General features: G+C 43.8%; 1 protein-coding gene across 5 annotated transcripts in view; it reads right to left on the reverse strand.

The window, feature by feature from the left end:
- LOC146799907 (uncharacterized) overlaps positions 1-26,011 on the reverse strand; it is a 240,497-nt gene that overhangs the window by 52,336 nt on the left and 162,150 nt on the right. For 2 of the 5 annotated variants that reach the window (XM_085620837.1, XM_085620835.1), the window contains exon 2: positions 4,853-4,942. The exons of 2 other annotated variants lie outside the window; for them this stretch is intronic. The gene's annotated coding sequence lies outside the window, so the exon portion shown is untranslated. The remainder of the gene's footprint in view (positions 1-4,852; positions 4,943-26,011) is intronic. One more of the 5 variants, XM_085620838.1, reaches the window with a different exon arrangement.

Below are 26,011 nucleotides of genomic sequence, written 5' to 3' on the forward strand. Positions count from 1 at the left end.
AAAAGCATCGACATGCGTCTTTCCAGTTTGCAGGACTGAGGAATGGAGTCTCCTCCAAAACTTGGGAGTGGCGTTAGAGGCTGCTTTGGTTTTGCTCCTCTACCCTATTCGCTCGTTTTGAATGTTAATTTTATGTTTGCTTTTGTTTTTTTAGCTGCTAATTTGAAAGCTTTGAGGTGGTCGGCAACTCTTTAATTGGCTCCACTATCTCCCTCCTTTGGGTTGCTATGCCAGTAGCCACCTCTCTAACTGGTGACTTGGGATTCTACCATCAAAGTGTAGATACATTCCTAATTTGTTTGTCCCCCATAGCATTTTCACAGTGCGCTTGGCCATCCCCCGTACCTTGGGGGCTAGCTCTTCCTTGATTTATCTGAGCTCTCCAACTACCGTGGCTGATTATAGCTCATTGAAACAGTATTAGCTGGTTTGGATGCTGGTTGCTTCCATGCACACTATCTTCGTAACAGCATTATTTTCATGCCCAATGGTTTAAAAGAAGTGTGGTTTCGTTTTTGACATTTAAATCACCTCCCTTTGGCCCCATTATGCCCTATTTTAAAGGGCATGACTTCTAAGAGGAGGGCATAACTCTATAATCGGAGTCTTAAATTCCGATACCAGGGTATTCAATTTTAAGGGGTACAATAACTTGCACCTAGTTTCTGTGGCACTGATGATGGAAGCCCTATCAGATTGTATTGGACTAAATGGTTTTTAAAGGGAAATGAACAAGAAAAAAAGTGGCTGGAGCAGGAAAAGGCAATGGCACTTTAGACTTGCCTAGCAGAGGAAATAAGAATTAGATTATGCTAGAGGGCTCATCTCCTTGTGAATGTAATAGAGCGCGGTGATGAGCAGGTGAAACACACTGAGGAAGGTAATGTTCCTCAAGTCGTGGGCAGGTAGGAGTAGGAGGATCAACTGAAAATCAAACATAGTAGTGGGTTTAGTGACAAGCTAGAAAAGTACAATAGTTTTTCAATGTCAAATTAGACTAGCAGAAAGTGCATTTGCTTTTAGGCACAAGATGAATGTTAAACAAGTGTGCACAAAAAGATGTTGTGTCTGTTAGGTGTTTCACCATTTAATTTAGAAAATGCGTATCTAGTAAAATTATACGAATGGCCCAAGCATGTATCAGCCTTTCAATAACTTGTATACTTTGATTCAGGAGGCTGCAAATGGTGGTGGATGTACGCGAAGGAGTGGCTTTCCAAGATGATACTTAGGTTCAAATAGGATATTCTGGCAAACATTATTCTTTCAGGAAACTGCCTAAGATAGATGATAACTTTGAATTAAGTACTAATCAAGAGAAGGCAATTGATAGACTTAAGATAAAAATAGCAAATGTTCCTTTTTTAGAGTCCTTTGTAATTGGTAAGGCGGTATATGTGTCTATATGCACATCATTAAGTACTCTCTACTCTGTGGTCTCCCCAGTCCGCCTCAAACTCTGTTTTTGTCATTTCTTCCCCGCAAGGTTTACTTGCAAGCCGTATGAAAACCATGATCCTTCAAACAAAAACGTATGGTCTCACAGAGAGGATGACCTTACCTACCAACATTTACTAGATTGCACTTTAAACAAACCCTCCCCTCTTTCCCTCCAGATACAAAACACCATGTACCTGTCTAGAGGAGACTCCATAAACTACAGGGGTGAACGCGTCAATATTACTCTTCCACGAATTAAGATTCTGAACATGTGTAACCTATGGCCCTAGAAATCTATAAAAAAAGAGGCAGTCAAGAAAATCATCAGATCCTGTCTCTAGAACCGGATCCAAATAATCTGGGAACACCGAAGAATGTATTTATGAAAAACAGACTGTCCCCATCTTTTTTAATTCTGGACTGGTAGTGTAGCCTGTGAGCATATGATTATGCACCAAAAATAAGGGACACAGATTTTTTTTTAGATTACAAACACACTTTGTAGAGATCCTTTTCCACAATCACTGTAGAACAATTTCATTTACTTTGGTGAGAGTCTCTCATCTCCTGTCTTTGAGTCGTTAAATAGCAAAATAATTACATGTTTGATATTATTTGCTTTAGATGAATTAACAAATTGCCCATGTGAAGAGTATGCAACTGGCATATTTCTATGTTCCCATTCTTAACTATAAAAGATTTTTTTTGTGTACCAAATGTAGGAGTATTAGTTCTGAATGTTCCTCTTAATACCAATGAAGTAAATAATCTAGGGAAGGAAGCACTTTCTTTGTTCTATTGTATAGTCTTGATTACACCTCATGCTTTTTTCTTCCACCACTCTCCACTTCTTGAATATATAACTTCTGCAAGCTCTTTTTTCACCTTTTCTTACCTCATTTGGCACTATATCTATTTTTCTTCCTTCTTTCTCACAAGTGCCAATGAAAAATAAGTCCTGGTCCTTAAAAATGGGTCAGTGTTCATCACCTGCAATTGCTGGTACAAATTATGCTACATTATACTAGATTCTGACTATTTGCAAGGCTCTCAAAAGGGGGTTTCAATCGTTTTCTGAATGCAAGAAGCCCGGGTGTAACAGACAATGGCGTTCAGCAATGTTGCAGGTAATTAACATTATTCGGCAGTCTTGGGCAAAGGCTGGCCTTTACAGAAATGCCATCAGGCTTCGAGACTGAAGGGACTCCCTCAGATTATTAAAATCCAGGAGCTCTTTGAAAGCTTCCAGCAAACTAGAAAACACATAAAACAAGAGGGTGACCCTCTGGTCTGGATATGTTTTCGAAAGAAAAACAAAGAGGGGAGTAGAGAGGTACCACTCAACGAGTGGTGGAGGTGGATACTTCCTCCCAGTAAAGCGTACATAAACAAAAGGACCCACCCACAGGTACAGTAAATCAAGGGTCTCCCGTTTATACAATATGTATCCCACGGTCGTGGAGAATACACATCAGTTGTTAAAATACCCCTCACACACCAAAAGGGCACTTGGTGTCATGCTTCATCATAGGGGTCTTCCCGCCCCTCTACGGGACGGGGCGTGCTACAACCTACGTATGCGTGGGAGCACTGTTCTTAATGAGACTACTATGTGTAGTGCAGGGGTGTGCAAGGAAGGGTCAGGAGTGGATGGAGAGTGATTTAAAAAATACCTGGCTCTCTGGTCTAGGAAAATTTATTCTGCCGTCTAAGCTGGTATTAGTAAAAAGGTGGGGGGGAGGAGGGTGTATGCCTCAATGAGCTAAGCCTCCTACTGGTGTCGACATGTTTCGAAGCTTCCCCATGCTTCTTCGTCAGGACCTTAAGGATCCCTTCCAACGACGCACTGTGATGTGTTAAAAATCAAAAATAGTGAGTGAAAAGATCAGAATGGAAGTAAATAGCCTCCAACAGTTGGTAATGCCCCAATGGGTCTTAGATACTCCTATTAACTTGCTGCAAAAAGAACAGTATCCTCATGAGCTCAAATACCGAGTGGTAGGAGTGCCAAAATAGGCTGCGCCTCCAAGGATCATTGTCCTGCACAAATAACCACCCCGGTCGGCTCCTGACCCTTCCTTGCACACCCCTGCACTACACATAGTAGTCTCATTAAGAACAGTGCTCCCACGCATATGTAGGTTGTAGCACGCCCCGTCCCGTAGAGGGGCGGGAAGACCCCTATGATGAAGCATGACACCAAGGGCCCTTTTGGTGTGTGAGGGGTATTTTAACAACTGATGTGTATTCTCCACGACCGTGGGATACATATTGTATAAACGGGAGACCCTTGATTCACTGTACCTGTGGGTGGATCCTGGATATGTTTTCTACATCATCCTCTAGAACACAGCAAAGAATTCGGTTTTGTAAACTGCTTGGCACTAAGTCAATGTGCCAACCCGAGGCAGAAAAAAAGGTGGACTGCAACCACCCCACAAACCACTGATGAATATTTATGTGAGATTCATTTCAGGTAATGATTTGTTCCAGGAGACATATCAGGGACAGTTAGGTGAACCCCAAACTCTCTTTTATTAAGGAAGAATACACTCAAGAACACTAGGAAACAATGGACATGTCTTAAAGATTCATTTTTAAAATCATACTTGTTTTAAACACTAGGGCTTACATTCAGTATAACAGCAGAGCATGCTACACTTGTAATTCAATGGCAGCTAGGCTGATAAATGCAGCCTTCAGCTAAAGTGAGTGATGTGATTCTGCATGGCCTTTCTTGTTTGCTAAACACACAAGATGATGGACGGAATGATGCACATTGGCAAAACATTCACCCTCAGTCACAGATCTTTTTGCATTTGTCACCCCGAGTGGGACGGGTATGCTCAGACGTGAGTCCTGTGCTCTCCATGCCACTGGAATCAAGCTATCCTGGCTGAAGAGGGGTGAAACCCAAAACCGGTCCTAGGATGCTTGTTTCCAGTCCAGGAAGGACCTGCCTTGGCAGTTCAGGCTGGACTGTTCCCATGAGGCACAGGGTCAAGACTGATTTGCATATGGCTGGGTTCAAACTGGAATGGCATGGTGAGCAAAAAAACGATGGATTTAGGCCCAGATCTCTGTACTGGGGTGAATGTATGACATTGTTCTGCATTCTGTCCATCAACTGTTGTTTTTGCTTTCTTGTTTGCTGTCACCTGTCACAAACATTTCACTCTAACCCTTCACACCCTGTGCTTAGATTATATAATATTATTTAGTTGTTGTGGAATCTTTCAAGGTAAGCAATTAAAAGAAAGTCCTAATGGTACTTGGACCTGCTTCAAATGGTCATTTATGGGCTAATAACACAATCACAGAGGCTTTTCAGTGGGTCAGTTGCAGACAGCATGCAGTGCAGTGCAACCATTAGAGGACTCCTGTCCAGAGAGAACTGTGAGAGGGCGCTTACCCACATTTAAGCATGTGAGTTGAGTAAGACCTGGGCTCTGGTACACTTCCAGTTGGTGACATGGTGGACAGCACAGGTGGTACAGCTGACCTGGGGAAAGAAATGGAGGCATTTGTGGGTTACGTTTAGAAGAATAATCTAGATCACTACCACAAGTAGACCTGGCATCAGCAGCAAACTTAACGAGATGTCTTGTGACCTTACAAATAGCTGCTGCCTGAAATCTACCTTGATCGATAATCCACACTCCGATCCAAAAATGCCCCCCGCTTTGCTAAATCTGTTATCCTTTTAGGTCAATTATTGCTCAGTATAGAAACTGCCTGTTCAGAGTTGCCAACAACTTGTACATTTCAGATCTAGGACCCAGCCTTTCCATTTAATTAAGAAGTTGACTTTTTAAAAGCTGCTAAGAACAGGTGTGTTTTGGAGGAAGGTTTGATAAGCAAAAGATGGCCCTGTCAGTTTGTTGATAAAGTATTCAGTAGCCGAGTGCCAACAGGGGTGGGTGCTATTAAAGCACAGCACAGATTCCAGTCCCATTCTGTGATCCATTTCGCTTTGGGCTTTTATAGGGCTGCTATTTTATGACTTCCTTGCTATAGAATTTAATTACCACTAATTTATATAATATTCTCTTTATTTATTAAGGACCTTTATATATCTGAATGTTACCTTTTGTAAATTCAGAGGGCTTTATGACATAACTTGAGGCATGAACATATATAACTGGTGGAACATGCCTCACCCTGTTAGCTCCCTATGTGATACAGCAGAGGCATTACAGTGTGAGCCTGAAGCATTTCGTCTGTGATTGGGAGATTTATATTAATTTAGATTTTTACAACCTGTCCAAATTAAAAACTCGGTATCAACATGTAACTTGGAACCTATATGAAAGAGGGAGAGTGGGAAATTAACTGAAGATGCTATAAACATTTTGAAATGTGATGGGCCTTGTGACACTACATAGCCATATATGTAACCAACTGTAATACATGTAGCTATATTGCCTGTTTTTTTTGCAACCACCTCACAACTGTTTTGGGGGGTAGGGGGAAATTGCCGTCCTGATTAACAGTTGTTTTGGGGAGGATGAGTCCCAACACCCATATGCATACAAACTACTGGAATAGTTCTTTCCGAATGTATGCCTTTTTACCGTTATCTGAAGAAAAAAACGTTCTACAATTAAATTAACTATTTGGCCCTGTCTTCCCAATTTATTTTTTACAAAAGGACTCCATCCAAGACCTCTTAAGTGCGACTCTGCCACCTCCCTCACTTTGCACCATTCTATTGGAGGTAGGTATGCAGAACCTCTTTCAAAGTACACTAGTCACTGTTTATTGAAGCCCTTCTTCAATGTCCAAATCGCAGCCTTCCAATTTGAGAGTAAAATTACAATACCTTTTCCAGGTCTACCAAAATATCATGTGAAAAGAACACGGATCTGAAAACAGTTGTGCAATTAAAAAACAAATAACAAATTTTTTATGGTTCCAATGTTATTGGCAAAAGTCATCTAACTAGCATGCATGTCTTTTATAATCAAGTCCAAGCAATTAATCATGTCTGAATGATGGCCAATCCAAAACAATCCGCCCCACTCCAATCAAAAACAATCCGCCCCACTCCAATCCAAAACAATCCGCCCCACTCTAATCCAAAATAATATGTCCCACTCTAATATGCCCCACTCTAATAGGCCCCACTCTAATATGCCCCACTCTAATATGCCCCACTCTAATATGCCCCACTCTAATATGCCCCACTCCAATCCGAAACAATGTGCCCCTGTCCAGCCTGCCCCACCCCAGTCAGAAATAGTCTGCCCCACTCTAATCCACCTCACTAAATCCAAACCAAGCTGCCCCACTCAGTCCAAAACAAGCTGCCCCACTCCAGTCCAAAACAAGCTGCCCCACTCCAGTCCAAAACAAGCTGCCCCACTCCAGTCCAAAACAAGCTGCCCCACTCCAGTCCAAAACAAGCTGCCCCACTCCAGTCCAAAACAAGCTGCCCCACTCCAGTCCAAAACAAGCTGCCCCACTTCAATCCAAAACAAGCTGCCCCACTTCAATCCGCATCACTCCAATCCGAAACAATGTGCCCCCCATTCTCTCAGCCCCACTCCAGACACAAATAGTCTGCCCCAAAAAAAGCTGCCCAGCTCCAATCCAAAACAAGCTGGCCCGCTCCAATCCAAAACAAGCTGGCCCGCTCCAATCCAAAACAAGCTGGCCCGCTCCAATCCAAAACAAGCTGGCCCGCTCCAATCCAAAACAAGCTGGCCCAAAACAAGCTTCCCCGCTCCAACACAAAAAAAGCTGCCCCACTCCAATCAAAAACAAGATGCCCACCCCAATCTGCCCCACTTCAATCCGCATCACTCCAATCCAAAACAATTCCCCCCCCCCCCGTCCAGTCGGCCTCACTCCAGTCAAAAATAGTCTGTCCCAACCTTTTCCTCCCCGCTCAATCTAAAACAATCTGCCCCACTCAATCTGCCCCACTCAGTCCAAAACAAGCTGCCCCACTCCAATACAAAACAAGCTGCCCTACTCCAAAACAAGCTGCCCCACTCCAATCCAAAATAAGCTGCCCCACTTCAACCCAATCCACCTCATCCCAATCCAGTCCACCCCAATCCAATCCACCCCACCTCAACCCACCTCAATCCAATCCACCCTAATCTCTCCCCAATCCACCCCACTCCCTGCCCCAATCAAACCCTCTCCCTACTAAATCCACCCCTCTACCTCCCCAATCCGCTCCACTCCAATCCAAAACAATCCACCCCACTCCAATCCAAAACAATCTGCCCCGCTTAAATACAAACAATGTCCCCACTTCAACCCAATCCACTTCACCAAATCCAATCCAGCCCACCCCAATCCAATCCAGCCCCGCACGCACTCCAATCCACGCCCCCTGCACTCCAATCCACGCCCCCTGCACTCCAATCCACGCCCCCTGCACTCCAATCCACGCCCCCTGCACTCCAATCCACGCCCCCTGCACTCCAATCCACCTCAATACAATACACCTTACTCAATCCAATACACTCTAATCCCTCCCCAATCCACTCCGCTCCCTCCCTAATCCAAACCACTCTCTCCCATTTCACCCCACTCCGATCCAAAACAATCTGCCCCACTCCGATCCAAAACAATCTGCTCCACTCCGATCCAAAACAATCTGCCCCACTCCGATCCAAAACAATCTGCCCCACTCCGATCCAAAACAATCTGCCCCACTCCGATCCAAAACAATCTGCCCCACTCCGATCCAAAACAATCTGCCCCACTTCAACCCGAAACAAACTGCAATCTGCCCCACTCCAACCCCAAACAAACTGCAAACTGCCCCACTCCAACCCCAAACAATCTGCCCCATTCCAATCCATCCCAATCTAATACAAAACAATCTGTCATACACGCTTCTGCCCCACTACAATACAATAGAAAGGAAATGGTCCCAGAACAAAGGAGCTTGTAAAAGCCTAAACAGAATCAACAGTAATGAAAAATACAACAATGAAATAGCATCCAAGTGTTATTTAATCACACCTAGATGGGAACATATTAATGTAGAAAAAGATTCACAATATTCAATCAGTGCGGGGTGCCACGGGGTAAGGGAAGGGAGTGATGGATTGGGTAAGGTAATAGGATAAGTGACATGAAAAAACTTTGATACTCGTACAAATCAATTGTTTGGCACGCGATATTGTGCCAATTAATTAGTATGAAATCCATTCACAGAGGAAAATAGATGATTTGACAAAAACCATATACGATCAAAGGAAACCAGTGCACATTGCACTATTGTCGGTATTGGCAAAGTCTTATGTCGACGTTTCGACCCCAAAGAATAGGTAGGCGACTGAGGTCCTTACTGGCGGGGTCTTCCTCAGGACAAACAGATAGGTGGAGCAGAAGGGGAAGGCACCTGAAGAGACATTGGGTAAGTATTAAAAACTGTGTCGAGTCCCAACTGAATTAACTTAGGGAGACTGGGTAAGCGAAAACATCGCCATAGTTACCATATTAGAAACAGGGCATCTAATCACTTGGAACGTTCGCGTCCGGGGGCGCAGGGCCTGGTGGGCTCCGAGGACTGTAGGGGGTGGATTTCACCTGTAATGAATTTAAGGTGTCATTGTAACCATCCATAAGCGGGTTGAATGGATTGGAATTCATTCAGAACAAAAAAGAATAAATCTCACTTACTGGTGATGATCAAATCAACGAGGAGGTGTTATTTAATCCAACATCACACGCCGTGAAAGACATCGGTGTGACAAGTGAAATTAATCACGGAGGATGGTGACCTCTATGAATAAAATGGAAAAGAGTACTGATTTAAAAACAGATGGAAATCCCAACCTAGAGGATATTCAGCTAAGGACCTAGTTCCCTAATCTGTCAACAAAAACAACGATTAAATAGGGGGAAAGTCCGCACCTTGGTAAGTGGTGGGACATAGACTGTATCGGTATTGCTGTACATTAATGAAAGTGATGACAGGAGGTTAGAAACTGTCTAACTGGAGAATACAAGTATAATGGAGTCGCATCGTTTCCAGTATCACAATAGAGTACACTTCGACTTAGCTGAATATCCTCTAGGTTGGGATTTCCATCTGTTTTTAAATCAGTACTCTTTTCCATTTTATTCATAGAGGTCACCATCCTCCGTGATTAATTTCACTTGTCACACCGATGTCTTTCACGGCGTGTGATGTTGGATTAAATAACACCTCCTCGTTGATTTGATCATCACCAGTAAGTGAGATTTATTCTTTTTTGTTCTGAATGAATTCCAATCCATTCAACCCGCTTATGGATGGTTACAATGACACCTTAAATTCATTACAGGTGAACTCCACCCCCTACAGTCCTCGAAGCCCACCAGGCCCTGCGCCCCCGGACGCGAACGTTCCAAGTGATTAGATGCCCTGTTTCTAATATGGTAACTATGGCGATGTTTTCGCTTACCCAGTCTCCCTAAGTTAATTCAGTTGGGACTCGACACAGTTTTTAATACTTACCCAATGTCTCTTCAGGTGCCTTCCCCTTCTGCTCCACCTATCTGTTTGTCCTGAGGAAGACCCCGCCAGTAAGGACCTCAGTTGCCTACCTATTCTTTGGGGTCGAAACGTCGACATAAGACTTTGCCAATACCGACAATAGTGCAATGTGCACTGGTTTCCTTTGATCGTATATGGTTTTTGTCAAATCATCTATTTTCCTCTGTGAATGGATTTCATACTAATTAATTGGCACAATATCGCGTGCCAAACAATTGATTTGCACGAGTATCAAAGTTTTTTCATGTCACTTATCCTATTACCTTACCCAATCCATCACTCCCTTCCCTTACCCCGTGGCACCCCGCACTGATTGAATATTGTGAATCTTTTTCTACATTAATATGTTCCCATCTAGGTGTGATTAAATAACACTTGGATGCTATTTCATTGTTGTATTTTTCATTACTGTTGATTCTGTTTAGGCTTTTACAAGCTCCTTTGTTCTGGGACCATTTCCTTTCTACTGTTTTGATACCCAGGTCCCAGCGACTTTTTGGGTTTACCCTTAGTTTAAACGCCACTACAATACAAAACATTCTGCCCCACTAAGTTACAGCCTTTTTTTCAGTCCCCGTTACTGTGTTAAACCTTGAAAGATTTTAGATCAATTAACACCAGAACTATCAATCAGCAAAGAAATATCACCAGTAAAGCAAGACAATTGCCAAACATTCACTATTTTATCTTATGTAAAAATCTTAATTGGAAATGTGTTCATTCGTGTTGCATGCTCTTGTAATGAAAGCCATCAAACTCCTCACCCACGCACACAAGGCACTCCACAACACCGGACCAACGTACCTCAACAGCCGACTCAGCCTCTACACCCCCACCCGCCAGCTCCACTCCGCAGACCGCGCCCTCGCCACCGTCCCCTGCATCCGAAGAGTGACCGCCGGCGGCAGATCATTCTCCCACCTCGCCGCCAAGACATGGAACACCCTGCCCATCCGCCTGCGGCAGACCGAAGACCTTCTGACCTTCTCAGAAGACTTCTCAAGACCTGGCTCTTCGAACAGTAGCAGCTTCCCCCCTACCACTCCCCCACCCCCCCCCCCCCAGTGCCTTGAGACCCTCGCGGGTATGTAGTGTGCTTTACAAATGCCATGATTGATTAATTGATTGATTGATCAATCAGAACTCCCTATAGCCATTCCCAATAAGTTAAAGGACATGAGTAACAATGGTGCTTGCCCACGGTCATACAATTCAGTCAAGCGGGGAGACCAGAAATTAAGAAGAGGGCACCTGACGCTCAAGGGTGCAATTTTGACTCTAGTCTACAGCTTCTCTTTTTTACCTTCTCCTCACAGTCTTTTTCTTCAGCTGGCGAAATCAGATGGATTGTTTGGTGGTACTGAGGCACTATGTGATGTGTGCAAAGTGGGGGGGCTGAGGTAAATATCGAAATGGATGTTGTCAGGTCTGTGATGTAAACATTATTTTTCAGAGAGCCGCTGCAAATTCCACAGCAATATTTTTATGATCTATTTGTATTTACTACATTAAAAGCTTTGACTTTTTGGATTCTGACCTGGTAAAAATCTTTTCTGGTGCACACAGATAATGATCAGCAGAGGGTTTTGAAACATCGAGACACTCAAAAGTATTGAGCTCCACTTTAGAGCTTTAGAATTCCTCCTGCTGGTCAATACAGTTACTAGATGTGCTTTAAAGCGTGTCTCCTTCTGAAAATGTGTGCACTGTGTGGGATCTGGGGACTGTGTAATGCACACTCATTCCCCCTATATGAAAATGGTAATATCAAATGATGGTTGTGATATGCTGCATTTGACTACTGCTGGTAGTTTCTGTTTAAAAACCAATAACATTGTTTATCAAAAAACAGAAATGCAACATTTGACTGAGTTAGCAACAAAAGGAGTTGATGAAGGCATCTTTTTTTATTGCTTGTAAAGCATAACTTATACACCGTGTTTAGTGATATGTGTTGTGCGTGCCACTGTTCTTATCCTTGCGACCTGTCTCGCGCAGTCCCCGTGCAGCGCGCCCTTGCCCACTGTACTATGACGTTCTTCTGTTCCATAATAGAACCCTGGGAGAGGGTGGCAGTTGGGGGACAGTTGAAGGTTTACTGCTGTTATGACAAGACTTCTATTGGTGTCAGGGCACTACTTTGAATAAAGACTACTTCGCTAACCTCATCTTGGTGTTGTGGTCTTTACAAAATTGGTGACGATTGCCCTGACACCCCGATGAGCCTGCGTGTGTTTCCTGCACACCTGTCTTCTTCAAGATTGCAATCTCAGTGGGCGTCAAGTGTTCCAGTTCCCATTCTATGGTGCCTGCATCTAATTACTACAGATTCCACTGCACCGATTACGTGGGACAGCGACACCTGCCTTCAGCTCCTCACGGTGAGATCTATGCTGTTTTAAGCTGTTTGGCCCCTGCGCTGACTGTTCTTTGGCATTAGTGAGCTTTCCTTGGGCACTGACTTTAATTTACTGTGTCATATAGAACATGCACCCATTGCCAGTTTTTGCCTTTGGTGCCGCGTGAGGAGGACCCCTTCACTTATAGCTTCGCTTCTCCTGTGGTAATCTTTAATTGTGACGCTTTTGTGATTTCCCTGCGATTGCTGAGCTACGCATTAGTGCCAAGCCATACTGCTTCCAGCACCTACGCGATGCAAGCATATCTCCTCAGACTCCTCCTTGAAGCACAGCTGCGCAGTTGTTACGTCAGTGAACCGCAACACGCGTCGGCCATTTTCCTTTGGGCTACGCGTTCATCACGCAGCAGCCATTTTGAAGATATCTATTCCGACGCTACTGCAGTTTTACAGTGATGGGCACACTTACTTCTGCGCTTCACAGTGCGTCTCAGTGTTCATCTCCTGTTTTTCAGTGATGCACACACTAACTAGTGCGTCTCTTTGTCAGCGATACGCACACTTCACATTCTAATTGCCAGCCCTGGCCAGCATTCTGAATGCAGATTATTCAGTGAAAATTCAGTGATGCACACACTTCGTGCATCTTCACAATAACATTTCAACTTTTTATTGCGCTGGTCATCACTTCTGTTATCACTCTCACTTTCGATTTTGCTCACTTTTGCTTCACCTTTTTTTTTCTCTCTTTGCCATCCTCTCATTCTCTACTTTACGTATACCCCTCCTTCTATTCTTAATAAGTAACATTCTTCTTTCCTTCCTGTTCTCGTCTCCCCGTTCTCCCCATGGCGTCAGGTAACGTTTGGAATCTCTCACCTCCTCAACCTTTCATTCCTGCGCCTGATGATTCTTCTCTCAAATGGGAAGACTGGCGCGAGTACTTCGAGAATTACATCTCCACTTTTGAGGAGGATGGTGAAGAGCTAACTTCTGAAGGAAAGAAGAAAATGTTACTACACTACTTGGATGCAAAGACTGAAAATTTACAACCGCATAAATAAATCACCCAGACCTGCAGGTCAAGATGACTTCTACGCTAATGCTTTAGAGGATCTGACAAATTATTTTAAACCCACCGTATGTGTGTCAGTCCATAGGTACAAATTCTCCCATCGCAAACAGAGTTCAGAAGAGTCCATTGAGGACTTTGTCTCCGCACTGAAGAACTTAGCATTGTCCTGTAGATTTGGTGAGTTGCACAAAGAATTTCCTTACGACCAGATAGTTATGCGATCTGCCAATTGTGAAATCCAAGAAAAGTTATGGGCTAAGGGTGAGGCTCCCCTCCAAGAGATCATGGACATTGTCAAAAGGGTGGAACTTACCGGCAGGTGTGCTAAAGCTGCCCTTTCTGAAGACAAGCATAAACCTGTTGGAGAAGAACAACCCACAGTAGCCAGGGGGAAAAGCTTTAAAAACACCGCTCAAAAACCCTCTCATGATTCTAGCCTAAGGAAAGAGTCTTCTTCCAAAGCCATGTTGACCGAAAACAGGAAATGTTTTAGATGTGGTAGCAGATTCCACTTAGCGAACGATAAAACATGCCCTGCCCTCAAGCAGAAATGCACTAAATGCGGAGTTATAGGTCATTTTGTTAAACAGTGTCAGAGCAAACAAAGAAGGAACTCGAACGTAAAAATGGTTGTTCCTGAGGAATATGACAAATTGGATTCTTCAGAAGATGAGGATATGAACCTCTTTGTACTACTTGTTGATGATGACGTCCTCAATGTGAAAGGCAAGAGTAAAAAACCCATATGTGAACTAAATATTGGTGGGGTGGACATTTCGATTGGAGCTGATTCAGGGTCACCCTATACTACTGTAAACAAGAGTGTCTGGGAAGAAAAGTTCGTACCTGTGTTGGGCCGTAGTCTCGTTAGTGCCGACATTTCCCCCAAAACTTTTACAGGGGAACCCATTGATGTTTTGGGCTACAGGGAACTGCCTTTCCTATTCAAAGACAGACCCACAGTGAGCAAGTTGTATGTATCTGCCATCGGTCCTTCAGTATTTGGGTTTATGGACAAGGGCAAGCTTGGGATAATCCTGAACCCTAACAGCCCGGATCCTGTATTATCTTTGCAATCCGAGGATGAGTATAAGAAAGTTATCAAAAACAAATCTCCCCATGTATTTTCTGAAAGAATAGGGAAGTTGAAGGGATTCCATCATAAGATCGAACTCAAAAAGGATGCTGTCCCTTGCATACACAAATCCAGAAACATCTCTTTTTCCATCAGAGAAGAAGTTAAATCTGAACTCATTAAACTACAGAGGGCTGGTATCATTGAACCAGTAGAGCTCCACTTTTGCAAGGTTTTAACCCAACCATACACAGTATAATTACTACTTATGCTAGCGGGAGGGGCTTGGGAGCTGTTTTGAGCCAGATCGACAACTTGGGCAATGAAAAGACTGTCGCTTTTGCCTCACGCTCCATTACGCCTACAGAGCAGAGATACTCTGTTTTTGAGCGTGAGGCTTTAGCCTGTGCATGGGGTTTGGAGCACTTTAGACAGTACATATGGGGGTTTAACATTACCCTAAGAAGTGACCATAAACCCCTGGTTAAAGTCCTAACCACTAAAGGTCTGCAGAGTGCTTCTCCCCGCCTTGCACGCATTTCAGTCAGGATGATGGATTACAATTACAATGCACAATATGTTCCTGGATTCAAGAATGTTGTTGCAGACTGTTTAAGTAGTTTACCCGTTCCTTGTACGAGTAGTTCCACATTAGACATTGAATCCTTCTGTGTAGCAAATATTCTTGATGAGGTACCTTGTATTTCACAACATGATTGATTGTCAGCTCAAGAAACAGATACCACTTTGTGCCAGGTAGGGAAGTACATTGTAGATGGCTGGCCTGTTAAAAGAGACTTACCCCACCACTTTCTGGGAATTAAGGCACAAATTATCGTCTGAAGGCAGTCTTATCCTCAGAAATGGCAAAGTTATACCCCCCACATCTCTCCGAACCAAAGTGCTTGACATTTGCCACTAAGGGTATCTTGGTATTGGTAAAACAAAAAGTAGAGTTAAAAACTCATACTGGTGGCCGGGGTTGGACCTGGAAATAGAGAGGAGGGTGAGGGACTTCCCTGCTTGCGAGAACTCAGGCAAATCCCAGCACACTTTAAGACCACCACTTCAACCACTGTCTAATCCTTGTATGCCATGGACTAGGTTAGGAATAGACATTTGTGGTCCTATTTGGGAAAACGGTGAGCAAGTGTTCCTTATTGTTCTGGTGGACCATTTCTCAAAATGGTCCGAAGTAGAAATTGTACACAATGCGGATGCTAAAGCTATCATCAGGTTCTTAAAAACTGTGTTCTTAAGGGAAGGGTTACCCAAATGTATTGTAACTGACAACTGTCCACAGTTCAATTCTGAAACTTTGAAGAATGTATCAACAACAATGGCATTTCTCACAAAACTACCTCTTTGTACCACCCTGCGGGTAATGGTGCATTAGAGAGATTTAACCGCGTTGTGAAAGGAATTGTACAACTAGCCAATCATAACAACCTCTCTTGGAGGAAGGAATTAACTCACAACTTATGGGCTTTCCGTGTCACACCCTGTGAAACCACTGGTTCTAATCCATTTGTGTTATTAAGAGGCAGAACACCTATCACCAAAGACACTGTTGGGTGGTTAACTCCGAAGAAAGTTGACTGGACCATGGAAACAGTCAATAGCAGAATTTAACACGCTCAACCAAGAATTATTATGACTCCAAACACTCCTGCAAACATGTCAACATTCATGTAGGGGAGTGGGTCAGAGTCAAAAGTATTGGCTTTGTCAGAAAAGGACTTAGCCGTTATTCTCAATCCCTTATGGTAAAGAAAATCTTCTGCAATTCGGCACTTTTGAGTGACGGAAAGGTATGGCCCTTTTTGTCCTCATCATCGTGCCGGGGGGATGGGTCCACGGCTCTGCAGCACTCCAGTCAAGGGCGCAGGAGTACCCCCACCTGCTCTAGATATGATTGGATTCTTGATGATGACACCAATCAGGACACCAATCAGGGCTTTTACCCTGAAGAGGGTGAGGTTATAATCAGAGCTCCCTCGAGCGATCTGGGGGAGGGCACGAGTGGAAGCTCCAACCTGGCGGAGAGTTACACCGGACTCAGTGACCCTAATGTGTTTTCCAAGGATGACCTCACTTCTGACACTCCCGCTGGGGAAACTATCATTAGCACTCCACGTGACTATCACTTGCAGTTCTGATGACACTCCTCAGGCTGGAACTCCTGCCGTGACACAAGATTGTTCACCTCCTCATGGTACCCATGCTGGCGAAACCATGATCAAGGAACCTACCACTAGTAGACATGGCAGAGAAATAATTCTACCAAAAAAGTTACAAGATTTTGTATGTGATTAACTTGTTTTCTCCACTAGCATACTTGGCGGCGAATTATTCTTTCAAAACAGTTATAGATTTTGTAAGTGATTAACTTGTTTTCTCCTCGCTCCTCTCTTGCCCTTTCTTCCCCTTCCTACTGCATATTTTACAAATTTCTGTAAATGAGGAGATGTGAAGAGAAAGTCGGCGCGGTGCACCATCAGTTTGTTATTTTTATATCACACCCAGTGGTCAGTTATTTGAATAGAAAAAGTATTTATTTTAATTGTCCAACAATAGTATAGGAACAGTCTCAGCCAACGCGTTTCGTTCAAATTGAACTTCGTCAGGGCTGGAAAATGTATAGAATAACACAACATAAATATAATGACATTGGCAAAAACATAAAAAGAGAGAAAGCACTGGACCAAAATTAAAAACAATTAATATACAATTACAACCATACAACATGTACACAAATACATATATAAATGAATATACAACTTAATGACAAATGATCAACCTGACACTAAACATTACATACACACAAATATATATTAAAATTCCACGTGTACATATTCTTGTGTGTCACCATTTTAATGAAGCATAAGTATGTCCACATTGGCAAAGGGATGTACATCCAGACAACTATCTTGGGCCCATGTATAACATATGGCACCCGAATGTACCCGTAGGGAGAATAAAAGATGAGACCAACATATCAGGAAGTAATATTATTGACTTTTGTTTTAAATATTTGAAACCACCCAATATGGACAAGGTCATATGTATGTATGCCTTCCTACATAGTAGCCCGCTTAGCACAGCTAACTGAGGTCATATACATGAATACAGTAGATAAGATAAAATGTATTGCATTATTGGGTAAATCCCCGAGTCAAAGAAAAATTATAATATATAGTATGAACAAATCCTAATAATATATCTTTTTGACCTATCTTGACATGTATAAGTCAACTATTTTACCAAAAGGCAAAGGCAGGTAATAAGTAACAGCCCCCCTATGGAAACACATACCATATGTGAAGATGAGAATTCACTCCAAAGTTCAGCAATCGTCTGTGTTAATATATATCAGTCTCAAGGGGAGCAGTATTACTAACGTAGTACTTCCAGAATACTCCTTATTGCAATCTAAGTGCCTCCTTGATAAGAGTACTGTACACGATTCTGTCAAGCAAGAGGTGGGGAAAGAAACAGGAAGTGATGAGTCAATTCATATAATATATCCTGAAATTTGAAAAAAGCAACAGAGCCAATCCTGCTTAAAGCATAAAAACGAGGGTATACACCCAAGAAGCGTTAAGGCAACAAAAAGAGACAATAATCAAAAGATAGACATCTACAGCTCATAGTGTCTAATAGTTATATGCAATGGAAATCCAATGCATACAAAACACAAACATTAGGAAGATAATGCATTCCAAAGTGGAATTTAAGACCAGAATATAACCGACTACATCATGATATACACGGTGACATTAATCCCAATGCCACTATTGGAATTGCAGAGTATAAACTAGGTGCAAGCCACATAAAATCCAAGTGTAATGCTACTACAAATGAGGAGATAAGGCAAAGCCTCCGCCATACTTTCAAATAAGTCAAGAATAACTGACCCGAGATACACGGGATAAGGACATTTACAAGCTCTGTACCACGACCCTAGGCGCCTCGACTCCAAAAACACCCCTTGTTACCAACAATGAATCCAAGTGGCGTCAATTCAACTATCAAGTTAATACAAAAAATGGCAGCAATGTAGCTACGCAAACGTGCCCATGCTCCGCCACACTGTCCATTATGTACAGACGGCATACGATCTACCGTAATTAGTACTGCATACCTGATTATCGTCAAAGGTCCATACTCTCCCCTCAAAGTATCACGTTCGTCATGTACGAAAGCGTGCCGATGTTTAAAAGGCAATGTTCGTACGCGGTCACTGATTGACGCAAGCAAAAACCCGGAAGCTGTAGGTGGGCGTGCTCAGAGTAGCCTATGTGATCCCTGCATCATGCGTCTCCTGGGCAACGTGAACGTCTGCACGGGAATAGAAAGGAGACTCGCGCCTATTTGTAAACGAAATGAGGTCAAAACACGAAAAAGAAAAACTTTATTGTACCAAAAGTGAAGCATGTAGTTGTTATTGGTTTAAATTACACACAATGTTTAAGAGCAGGAGTTGGTGTATGTCAGTGTGTAACAAGGCAAGGAATCCCGTCGAAAAAATAAGATTAACGATCTGGGACATCCAAGAATCCCTCATACATGATAAAAAATGTGAGGCATCAGGAAGTCCCTCATGTAAAACAAAGAATTAAGTAGCAATCAAATCACAGATTTATATGTGTTTGTTGCATAAACGTAACAACCCCTCGTGTGTCATGTTTGGATTGGATGATAAGCAAGAAATCCTAAAACGTTAAACTGGGAATAACGATGGTACAAATGTTGCAAACCATCCAATGGCGCTCCCATTGTGATTTACACACATATGTAACAAAAAACCTAAACTATCCAAAAGAGTGTATTGTGCACTGGATAAAATAGGTTAAATGTGCCCTACTGTTTTAAAATTCCGGACCTAATTCAAATGGTACAGAGTAAGCAAAGAGACGTCATATGACGAGAAAAGTTACCCTATTTTACAAGAGAAGTACACAGGCAAGAGAATAGCCCATAACTGTTTAAAGATAGATCCAGGGCATCATATGGATACATGGAGACAAAAAGTAGGTACAAGACAGGCAGATATGATACCTACGGCCCCCAATTTCAAAATCCATGTTGTTAGTTAATCAAGACCTATGTGCAAACATCACACAGGCAAAAGTCTCATGTAAGAAAGTAATGGAATTCGTGATCAGAATTATGCCCATTAGAAACCGACCGTAACCTACATATCCATTTGGATTCTGTTTGTCTTAATGTAAGGTCTCGATTTCCTCCCCGTTTGTTCACGGGAATATGATCTATGCCACAGAAGAGGAAAGCCTTATCACCCAAATGTACTCTATTATAGTGCTCAGTCATGGGGTATCGTGTGTCATTGGTAATAAGTGCACGTCGATGTTCTTGAATAAGTGTCTTCAGACATCGCGCTGTACTCCCAACATAAACTCTCCCACATGGGCACTCAAGTGTGTATATTAAATATTTAGTATTGTAGTTGATGAAATGCCTGATATGATGTACCTTATCAGTATTGTGTCTGAATTCTTTGAATTTATTTCGTCCAAATACACATACATTACAAGTAGTACATGTGTAAAAGCCAACTGGTGGTGTGGGTAACCAAGTTTTGGGTGTCTTCTGTGTGGTCACATAACTTGAACATAAAGAGCTTCTAAGCGTACGTCCCCTCCTGTACACCAAAGAGGGTTTTCCACTGATAATGAGACGTAGTCTAGGAATGTCCAACAGTAGATGCCAATGTTTCCTAAATGCTTTAAAGATTTTGTCACTATGTGCAGTGTAATCCGTGAAAAAGCATATTTTTTCTCTGGTTCTAGAGCTTGTATGTGAATTCCTGGGGGCCCCTGTACCAGAGTGCACAAGGGTCCGTATCTAGGAAGCTTCAAAACTCTACGTTCAGCTCTATTTAGAGTAATGGCATCATGTCCCCTATGCGTAAAACGCTGTTTAATGTCCTTAATGTTGTCCCTAAATCCGATTTCTTCGCTACATAACCGTCTGGTCCTAACCATCTTCCCATATGGGATGTTGGCAATGACTGAACTAGCATGTGCACTTGAAGCATGTAAAATGCTGTTACAAGCTGTTTGTTTTCTGAACATCGTACTGTGTATTTGGCCCTCTTTGATATAAAAGTGAATATCTAGGAAATCAATGCTTTCTTCGTTATGCAGCATTGTCAGTTGTACATTAAGGGAATTGTTATTGAGGTATGCTAGATATTCCATAAGCTGGTTTTCTGAGCCTGACCATAGACACACAATATCATCTATATACGTCCCCCAAAACACGATGTGATTGGTCCAGGGGGAGGCATTCCTGTTCCAGGCATGCACCCTCTCATACCACCCCATGAAGAGGCCGGCATAAGAGGGAGCAAACCTGGAACCCATAGCTGTACCTTGAAGCTGATGGTACCACCTCTCATCATGTTTGAAAAAATTATTCGTGAGAATGAGATCAATCATCTCCATGATCATAAGGTTGTAGGAGTAGTGGTCAGCCCCTTCCTTGTCAAGGTAATGGCGAACCGCCAACATACCCAATTCTCTACGAATACAAGTGTATAGTCCTACCACATGTGTAAATCACAATGGGAGCGCTCTTGGATGGTTTGCAACATTTGTACCATCGTTATTCCCAGTTTAACGTTTTAGGATTTCTTGCTTATCATCCAATCCATACATGACATACGTGGGGTTGTTACGTTTATGCAACAAACACATATAAATCTGTGATTTGATTGCTACTTAATTCTTTGTTTTACATGAGGGACTTCCTGATGCCTCACATTTTTTATCATGTGAGGGATTCTTGGATGTCCCAGATCGTTAATCTTATTTTTTCGAGGGGACTCCTTGCCTTGTTACACACTGACATACACCAACTCCTGCTCTTAAACATTGTGTGTAATTTAAACCAATAACAACTACATGCTTCACTTTTGGGGACTATAACTGCCTTTTGGACTGACACCGGACTGCCCTCTGCTTTTCATCGCTGTTCCTTCGCCCAGCAACTCGCCGGACCCGCTGCGCGGGTCCCGCAGCGCGCCAGATCGTCGCGGGAGTTGTCTGAAGGGGCAGCCTGTCATCTGGGGTGAGTGTATCTGGACCCGGGCTGCGAGCAGCGGGGACTCCATTGTCCAGGAGCCCCTGCGAGCCAAACTAGTTACACCTGGGCTGCTCTCCCTGGTCGCCACGCCCCCTCGTCCAAGGGAATTAAAGCGGATCCTCAACCCTCTACTAGCGGGACTATAACTGCCTTTTGGACTGACGCCGGACTGCCCTCTGCTTTTCATCGCTGTTCCTTCGCCCAGCAACTCGCCGGACCCACTGCGCGGGTCCCGCAGCGCGCCAGATCGTCGCGGGAGTTGTCTGAAGGGGCAGCCTGTCATCTGGGGTGAGTGTATCTGGACCCGGGCTGCGAGCAGCGGGGACTCCATTGTCCAGGAGCCCCTGCGAGCCCAACTAGTTACACCTGGGCTGCTCTCCCTGGTCGCTACGCCCCCTCATCCAAGGGAATTAAAGCGGATCCTCAACCCTCTACTAGCGGGACTATAACTGCCTTTTGGACTGACGCCGGACTGCCTTCTGCTTTTCATCGCTGTTCCTTCGCCCAGCAACTCGCCGGACCCGCTGCGCGGGTCCCGCAGCGCGCCAGATCGTCGCGGGAGTAGTCTGAAGGGGCAGCCTGTCATCTGGGGTGAGTGTATCTGGACCCGGGCTGCGAGCAGCGGGGACTCCATTGTCCAGGAGCCCCTGCGAGCCCAACTAGTTACACCTGGGCTGCTCTCCCTGGTCGCCACGCCCCCTCGTCCAAGGGAATTAAAGCGGATCCTCAACCCTCTACTAGCGGGACTATAACTGCCTTTTGGACTGACGCCGGACTGCCCTCTGCTTTTCATCATTGTTCCTTCGCCCAGCAACTCGCCGGACCCGCTGCGCGGGTCCCGCAGCGCGCCAGATCGTCGCGGGAGTTGTCTGAAGGGGCAGCCTGTCATCTGGGGTGAGTGTATCTGGACCCGGGCTGCGAGCAGCGGGGACTCCATTGTCCAGGAGCCCCTGCGAGCCCAACTAGTTACACCTGGGCTGCTCTCCCTGGTCGCCACGCCCCTTCGCCCAAGCATCTCCGGGCAAAGGGCGGCCCGTTTGAGGCAGTTCGAGGACGGAAGAAGAGACCGGACCGGGCCATTTCCCTAACACTTATTGTGTCGGATTGCTTACCTTAAATTATATGTAGTGTTATTTCATTGCAATTGCATCTGTTTGTTCCCATAGACCTAGTATCACTGATAATGTGTGTATATAGGTCGTTACCTCTCCGTATTGGTTTACATGAATAATGGTCTTAACTAGAGGAAACAAAACCAAAGTGTTGGGGGGTGGGGCAATTTTGTAGGCCCCATGGACGACTTTATTATTAAGGCAAATACATTTATAGACCAAAGTATTAGCTTGATAGAAGGTAGGGTCTCTTTGGATTTAGAGCTGGCTAAAAGATCCTCTATAGGTTACCTAAGGGACGCAAGAACCCCGGAAATATCCAACAATTCCGGGTGTAGGACGCTTTGTGAGGGCAGGCGTAGCCTGCCAAACAACGTGGACCTGTCGGCCTCCCAGCTTTCTGATTTTCAGATAAGCTTAGACCTAGAAAGGACTCCAGAGATGACACCCCAAATAACACCGGATGAAATAAGGCAAACAAGAGGGAGGGCGCTATAAGGAAACGAAAGAACAAGTTAAAAAAGAATCCTATTCCCCATGGGATTAGTGACATGCTTAGTAGGAAGGAGAAAGCACCCCCGAGTGCAGAACAGATAGTAGATTCTGTGATTACAAATCAGTCCACACATGACATTCCAGACCCTATTAGTGTGGAAGTCTCTACTTGTTCATCATTTAGAAGGTAATAAGGGATAATAACAATCCACAACTGCTAAATAATATTGCAGATCTCTTAAAATCCTTTCTTGCTCCTGTTGAAGTAAGATTAACACAGATAGAGAATCAGTTATCGAATCTTGTAAATCTTACAAAATCCAAGCAAGTGCAGGGGGATCAAAAAAGGGGGGGAATTAAGCAGCCCCCTCTTAAGCCAACACCCATGCAAAAGAAAGTATCTCTACCTATACCTTTAGAAGTAACATCAAAACCATCACCTCCTGAAACGTTAAATATCAACAGAGTAGTCGAACCTTCCTCTAATGCTACTATAACTCTAACTCAGGATAATGCCCTGACAGTAAAAACACCGGCCCCAAAAACAACGGCACCAAAAAAACTGGCGCCTAAAACACCGGCTTCTAAAAAACTTCCTCTAAAAACTTTGGCGCCAGTACCCAACAGAACTGATACTAGAGGACCTCCTGAAGTTAGATCTGTCGTCGATTTGCCACCGGAAGCAAGTCCTTTTGTAGTTGTATTGACAGGTGTGCTCGAGTTAGAGGATTACAACGCAGATTCGACGTGGTCACTGAAAAACAAGGCCCAATACTGGCTAAATACCAATCGCCCTATTCCAGCAACTTGGACATGTAGGATCCTGATGGTACGTAGGACTCCCTGGGTGGGAAACAGTAGAAAAACAATTCCGGGAGATTGCATATTGATTACATTCGAAGATCCCAGTGTGGTAGACTATATGTGCTCCTGGGAATTCCCGAATGCAAATGGAGATATAGGAACCAAGCGTCTTTCCTTTTTCTATCCTTCAAGGTACCGCAATGGTACTCCCAATGATTTTGATAGTCCCTGGGAAGTACCAGCTTTACGCCATAGTGAATATGGCAATCCAAGACAAATAGTGTGACCTCAATCTGCATCCTTGCCCACACGTTGGGAAAAATCGATGTGGCATAGTGGATGAACATGATGCTCCCCTTATGCACTTCGTCCATACCAAGGTGGGGACTGCTATGAATAATGTCTTATTGGACTTGGAACTCTCAATAGCAAATGAGCCAAGTCCAGGCTTGAACTTCCTGCAACCAACATATGTGGGAAGGGGGTACAAAACGACAGTCGATTACATCCTCCTGTCGTCGGGATTGTTGCCCCGAGCTAGGTCCTTTGAGGTCCTGACTAACACACTAAGCGATCATTCTGCCTTGAGGATGGAGTTATATACAATTAATCCTCAATCCCTAACCGTAGTTATAGCGAAAACTCTTGCCCAGAACAAATTGGAGTTGGGCAGGCAAAATGGATATACATTAAAGTGGGGGTTGATAAATCCAGCAGAAGTTACTGAAAAATTGGTAAAAGAGACATATTCAAACATAACTAAATGCCTGGATTTACAAGAACCAGATGAAGAAGTCCTAAATAATTTTACTCAGATATTAGAGAAAATTAAGGAACTTCTTACCGTAAATCCAAAGAGTTCGAATTTAATTATCAAAGGGTGGTTTAATCATAGCTGTACTATGGCCCTAACTAATTTAAAGGTGGCTTTGAATAAAACTGTCAGAGATCCGGAACAGATTCAAGTTTTGAGACAGCAATATGGAAGAGCCCGCAAACAAAGAATAAAAGAACTAAAACAGAAATTATGGGACGACTTACACACTAGTGCTGTCTCTAAAAACAGCGTGGCTTTTTGGCGAACTGTTAAATCCCCCTACCTAATAGATGATAATAGTCCCAAGATTGAAGTGGCCATAGAAGAAGATATTTGGGTGTCCCGCTTTTCTAAAATCTTTAAAAATACAGCAACATCAGTAGGGACAGAAATTTTACATCTACCAGTTGAATATCCAATGTCCCTGCACTTTGATATCTCCGAGGTCTTAGTAGCCCTGGAATTAGGCAAAAGTGGGAAAGCCCCAGGCCCAGATGGGGTCCCAGTGGATCTTTTTAAATTTAATTTGGATCTCTGGGCCCCCATTCTTACTAGAGTGTGCACTGCAGCTGCAAAAGTGGGTCTGTTAAAATCTTGGACTAAATCTATCATGGTCCCAATCTTTAAAAAGGGGGATCGTCAGGACGTTAAATGCTACCGCCCTATCTCACTGCTGGATTCACTGGGCAAGGTCGTTGGCAGGGTCGTGCTTGAGCGTCTCCGGCAGTGGGCTGAGGAGGGTGACATTATATCCGATCTCCAATTTGGATTTCGGGAGGGGTTTGGAACGGTGGAGCAGGCCCTAAACCTTAGTTTGATAGCGGGCAAATATTTCCAAGCAAAGAAGGACACGGTCTATATGGTTTATGTAGACCTGTCCGCTGCTTTTGATTGCGTCTCACACGCAAAACTCTGGATGGTTTTGACACAAATGGGAGTGGATCCCCCTCGGTTAGATTTTTTGAGAGAGCTCTATTCTAAAGCATCAGCAAGGGTACGCTTTGGTATGAAGGGGGAGTTGACAGCGTCTTTTGGAGTAGAGCGTGGAGTCAGGCAGGGGTGTGTCCTGGCCCCCTTTCTTTTCTCTTTGTATACGAATGGTCTGGAGGAAGAGATGTTAAGGGGGGCCCAGGATCTCTCACGGGTAAAACAGCGCCCGATTCCCGCTCTGCTCTATGCAGACGATGCGGTCATCTTGGCGCGCACCCCGCTAGAATT

This window comes from Triturus cristatus, chromosome 8, assembly GCF_964204655.1.
Source record: "Triturus cristatus chromosome 8, aTriCri1.1, whole genome shotgun sequence".
Classification (NCBI taxonomy): domain Eukaryota; kingdom Metazoa; phylum Chordata; class Amphibia; order Caudata; family Salamandridae; genus Triturus; species Triturus cristatus.